This window comes from Arachis hypogaea, chromosome 7 (assembly GCF_003086295.3).
Source record: "Arachis hypogaea cultivar Tifrunner chromosome 7, arahy.Tifrunner.gnm2.J5K5, whole genome shotgun sequence".
NCBI classification, from domain to species: Eukaryota; Viridiplantae; Streptophyta; class Magnoliopsida; order Fabales; family Fabaceae; genus Arachis; species Arachis hypogaea.
The window spans coordinates 13,533,193-13,539,192 of record NC_092042.1 but is presented as its reverse complement, the minus strand read 5'-3'; the positions used below and the strand labels follow the sequence as shown (position 1 = coordinate 13,539,192).

General features: G+C 40.4%; 1 non-coding gene across 1 annotated transcript; it reads right to left on the bottom strand.

Moving 5' to 3' along the window:
* Positions 1-1,031: 1,031 nt before the first annotated feature.
* Positions 1,032-1,139, bottom strand: LOC112704690 (small nucleolar RNA R71). The gene has a single exon (XR_003155301.1). It is a non-coding gene; the product is annotated as a small nucleolar RNA R71 (small nucleolar RNA).
* Between the last annotated feature and the right edge of the window lie 4,861 nt (positions 1,140-6,000).

The window sequence follows — 6,000 nt, the reverse complement described above, 5'->3', positions numbered from 1 at the left end:
CCTTTTCTGTTGAGAAAGGTTTAATGTCTGAATCATATCTTTTAAATTTCATGTTAGCCAAGTCATTGATTTTAAAAATCAAATCTTTTTTTAAATTGTTTTTCAATCATATCTTTTCAATCATATCTTCTTAATCACATCTTTTTCAAAATAGTTTTCAATCATATCTTTTTGATTTCTAATTTCAAAATCTTTTTCAAATTTCACTTAATTTCTTTCCCAATCTTAGTTTTCGAAAATCAATTACCATTTTTCAAAATTTCTTTTAATTAATTCACTTTAATTTTTGAAAATTTCTTCCCCTCTTCTCACATCCTTCTATTTATGGACTAACACTCCTCCTCAATGCACAATTCGAACTCTATCTCTCTTGATAAGGTCGAATTCTTCTACCTCTTCCTTCTATTTTTCTTTTTCTCTGACACCTCAAGGAATCTCTATACTGTGACATAGAGGATTCCATATTTTCTTGTTCTCTTCTCTTTCATATGAGCAGGAGCAAAGACAAAAGCATTCTTATTGAGGCTGACCCTGAACCTAAAAGGACCTTGAAGCGAAAGCTAAGAGAAGCTAAAGCACAACTCTCTATAGAGGACCTAACAGAAATCTTCAAAGGAGAAGAACTCATGGCAGCCGAACACAACAATAATGCCAACAATGCAAGGAAGGTGCTGGGTGACTTTACTGCACCTACTCCCGACTTCTATGGGAGAAGCATCTCTATCCCTGCCATTGGAGCAAACAACTTTGAGCTTAAGCCTCAATTAGTTTCTCTAATGCAACAGAATTGCAAGTTCCATGGACTTCCATTGGAAGATCCTCATCAGTTTTTAGCTGAATTCTTGTAAATCTGTGACACTGTCAAGACCAATGGGGTTAACCCTGAGGTCTACAGACTTATGCTATTCCCTTTTGCTGTAAGAGACAGAGCTAGGATATGGTTGGACTCACAACCTAAAGAAAGCCTGAACTCTTGGGAAAAGCTAGTCAATGCCTTCTTGGCAAAGTTCTTTCCACCTCAAAAATTGAGTAAGCTTAGAGTGGAAGTCCAAACCTTCAGACAGAAGGAAGGTGAATCCCTCTATGAAGCTTGGGAAAGATACAAACAATTGATCAGAAAGTGTCCTTCTGACATGCTTTCTGAATGGAGCATCATAGGTATCTTCTATGATGGTCTGTCTGAACTGTCCAAGATGTCATTGGACAGCTTTGCTGGAGGATCTCTTCATCTGAAGAAGACGCCTGCAGAAGCTCAAGAACTCATTGAAATGGTTGCAAATAACCAATTCATGTACACTTCTGAAAGGAATCCTGTGAACAATGGGACGAATCAGAAGAAATGAGTTCTTGAGATTGATACTCTGAATACCATATTGGCTCAAAACAAAATATTGACTCAGCAAGTCAATATGATTTCTCAAAGTCTGTCTGGAATACAAGCTGCACCAGGCAGTACTAAGGACGCTTCATCTAAAGAAGAAGCTTATGATCCTAAGAACCCATCAATGGAAGAGGTGAATTACATGGGAGAACCCTATGGAAACACCTATAATCCTTCATGGAGAAATCATCCAAATCTCTCATGGAAGGATCAACAGAGACCTCAACAAGGTTTCAACAACAATAATGGTGGAAGAAACAGGTTTAGCAATGGCAAGCCTTTTCCATCATCTTCTCAGCAACAGACAGAGAATTCTAAGCAGAGCCACTCTGACTTAGCAACCATGGTCTCTGATCTAATCAAAATCACTCAAAGTTTTATGACTGAAACAAGGTCCTCCATTAGAAACTTGGAGGCACAAGTGGGTCAGCTGAGTAAGAAAGTTACTGAACTCCCTCCTAGTACTCTTCCAAGCAATACAGAAGAGAATCTAAAAGGAGAGTGCAAGGCCATTAACGTGATCCACATGGCCGAACTTGGAGAGGAGAAAGAGGCAGTGATCGCCACTGAGGAAGACCTCAATGGACGTCCACTGGCCTCCAATGAGTTCCCTAATGAGGAACCATGGGAATCTGAGGCTCACACTGAGACCATAGAGATTCCATTGGATTTACTTCTGCCATTCATGAGCTCTGATGAGTATTCTTCCTCTGAAGAGGACGAAAATGTCACTGAAGAGCAAGTTGTTAAGTACCTTGGAGCAATCATGAAGCTAAATGACAAGTTATTTGGTAATGAGACTTGGGAGGATGAACCCCCTTTGCTCACCAAAGAACTGAATGACTTGACTAGGCAGAGATTACCTCAAAAGAGACAGGACCCTGGAAAGTTCTTAATACCTTGTACCATAGGCACCATGACCTTTGAAAAGGCTCTGTGTGACCTAAGGTCAAGCATAAACCTCATGCCTCTCTCTGTAATGGAGAAGCTAGGGATCTTTGAGGTGCAAGCTGCAAGAATCTCACTAGAGATGGCAGACAATTCAAGAAAATAGGCTTATGGACTTGTAGAGGATGTCTTGGTAAAGGTTGAAGACCATTACATCCCTGCTGATTTCATAGTCCTAGAGACTGAAAAGTGCATGGATGAATCCATCATCCTTGGCAGACCCTTCCTAGCCACAGCAAAGGCTGTGATTGATGTTGATAGAGGAGAATTGATCATTCAAGTGAATGAAGAATCCTTTGTGTTTAAGGCTCAATGATATCCCTCTGTAACCATGGAGAGGAAGCATGAAGAGCTTCTCTCAAAACAGAGTCAAACAGAGCCCCCACAGTCAAACTCTAAGTTTGGTGTTGGGAGGCCACAACCAAATTCTAAGTTTGGTGTTGAACCCCCACATTCAAACTCTAAGTTTGGTGTTGGGAGGTTCCAACATTGCTCTGAACATCTGTGAGGCTCCATGAGAGCCCACTGTCAAGCTACTGACATTAAAGAAGCGCTTGTTGGGAGGCAACCCAATGTTATATTTATCTATTCTCCTTTGTTATTTTATGTTTTTTATAGGTTGATGATCATGGGAAATCACAAAATCAAGTGAAAAAGCAAAAACAGAATGAAAAACAGAAAGAAAAATAGCACACCCTAGAGGAAAATCTTGCTGGCGTTTAAACGCCAGTAAGGGCAGCAAATGGGTGTTTAACGCCCAGTCTGGCACCATTTTGGGTGTTTAACGCCAGAAAGGGGCACCAGACTGGCGTTTAACGCCAGAAAGGGGCAAGAAGCTGGCGTTAAATGCCAGAAATGGGCACCAGCCTGGCGTTTAATGCCAGGATTGGTAGAAGGAGCATTTTTGCTCGCCACTTAGTGCAGGGATGAGTTATCCTTGACACCTCAGGATCTGTGGACCCCACAGGATCCCCACCTACCCCACCACTCTCTCTCTTCTTCACCCATTCACCAATCACCTCAACACCTCTTCCCCAAAACCCCTCACCTATCAAATCCCACTATTCTCTTCACCACTCACATCCATCCTTCATAAAACCCCACCTACCTCACCATACAAATTCAAACCACTTTCCCTCCCAAACCCACCCATAATAGCCGAAACCTACCCCTCTCTCCACCCCTATATAAACTCTTCTTCACTCCTTCATTTTCACACAACCTACACACTACTTCTCCTACTTGGCCGAAATACAAAGCCACCTCCATCTCCTCTATTTCTTCTTCTTCTACTCTCTTCTTTCTTCTTTTGCTCGAGGACGAGCAAACCTTCTAAGTTTGGTGTGGTAAAAGCATTGCATTTTGTTTTTCCATAACCATTTATGGCATCTAAGGCCGGAGAAACCTCTAGAAAGAGGAAAGGGAAGGCAAAAGCTTCCACCTCCGAGTCATGGAAGATGGAGAGATTCATTTCAAGGGTGCATCAAGACCACTTCTATGAAGTTGTGGCCATGAAGAAGGTGATCCCCGAGGTCCCTTTCAAACTCAAAAAGAGTGAATATCCAGAGATCCGACATGAGATCCGAAGAAGAGGTTGGGAAGTTCTTACCAACCCCATTCAACAAGTCAGAATCTTAATGGTTCAAGAGTTCTATGCTAATGCATGGATCACCAAGAACCATGATCAAAGTGTGAACCCGGACCCTAAGAATTGGCTTACAATGGTTCGGGAAATGCTTAGATTTTAGTCCGAAAAATGTAAGGTTGGCATTCAACTTGCCCATGATGCAAGGAGATGAACACCCTTACACTAGAAGGGTCAACTTTGATCAAAGGTTGGACCAAGTCCTCATAGACATTTGTGAAGAGGGCGCTCAATGGAAGAGAGATTCAAGAGGGAAGCCGGTTCAATTGAGAAGGCATGACCTCAAGCCCGTGGCTAGGGGATGGTTGGAGTTTATCCAACGCTCAATCATTCCCACTAGCAACCGGTCTGAAGTTACTATAGACCGGGCTATCATGATTCATAGTATCATGATTGGAGAGGAAGTAGAAGTTCATGAGGTTATATCCCAAGAACTTTATAAGGTGGCGGACAAGTCCTCTACCTTAGCAAGGTTAGCCTTCCCTCATCTCATTTGCCACCTCTGTAATTCAGTTGGAATTAACATAGAGGGAGACATCCTCATTGATGAGGACAAGCCCATCACTAAGAAAAGGATGGAGCAAACAAGAGATCCCACTCATCATGAAATCCCTGAGATGCCTCAAGGGATGCACTTTCCTCCACAAAACTATTGCGAGCAAATCAACACCTCCTTAGGAGAATTGAGTTCCAACAGGGGACAACTAAGGGTGGAGTACCAAGAACATTCCATCCTCCTCCATGAAATTAGAGAAGATCAAAGAATCATGAGAGAGGAGCAACAAAGGCAAGGAAGAGACATTGAGGAGCTCAAGCACTCCATAAGATCTTCAAGAGGAAGAACAAGCCGCCATCACTAAGGTGGACCCGTTCTTTAATCTCCTTGTTCTTTATTTTTCTGTTTTTCGAATTTTCATGCTTATGTTTATCTATGTTTGTGTCTTATGATCATTAGTGTCTTAGTGTATATGCCTTAAAGTTATGAATGTCCTATGAATCCATCACCTTTCTTAAATGAAAAATGTTCTTAATTGAAAAAGAGAAGAATTGCATGAATTTCAAATTTTATAACAGATTAATTATTTTGATGTGGTGGCAATACTTTGACTTCTGAATGTATGCTTGAACAGTGCATATGTCTTTTGAATTTGTTGTTCATGAATGTTGGCTCTTGAAAGAATGATGGAAAAGGAGAATGTTACTAAGGATCTGAAAAATCATAAAAATGATTCTTGAAGCAAGAAAAAGTAGTGAATTCAGAAAAAAAAAAGAGAGAGAGTATATGCGGAAAAAAAAAGAAGAGAGAAAGCAAGCAAAAAAAGCCAATAGCCCTTTAAACTAAAAGGCAAGGGTAAAAATAAAGTTGTGATCCAAGGCAAAAAGAGTGTGCTTAAGAACCCTGGACACCTCTAATTGGGGACTCTAGCAAAGCTGAGTCACAATCTGAAAAGGTTCACCCAGTTATGTGTCTGTGGCATGTATGTATCCGGTGGTAATACTGGAAAACAGAGTGCTTTGGGCCACGGCCAAGACTCATAAAGTAGCTGTGTTCAAGAATCATCATACTTAACTAGGAGAATCAATAGCACTATCCGGATTCTGAGTTCTTATAGAAGCCAATCATTCTGAACTTCAAAGGATAAAGTGAGATGCCAAAACTGTTCAGAGGCAAAAAGCTGAAAGCCACGCTCATCTAATTAATATTGATCTTCATAGATGTTTTTGGAGTTCATTGTATATTCTCTTCTTTTTATCCTATTTGATTTTTAGTTGCTTGGGGACAAGCAACAATTTAAGTTTGGTGTTGTGATGAGCGGATAATTTATACGCTTTTTGGCATTATTTTTAGTATGTTTTTAGTATGTTTTAGTTAGTTTTTATTATATTTTTATTTGTTTTTATTTAAAATTCACTTTTTTGGACTTTACTATGAGTTTGTGTGTTTTTCTGTGATTTCAGGTATTTTCTGGCTGAAATTGAGGGACCTGAGCAAAAATCTGATTCAAAGGCTAAAAAGGACTGCAGA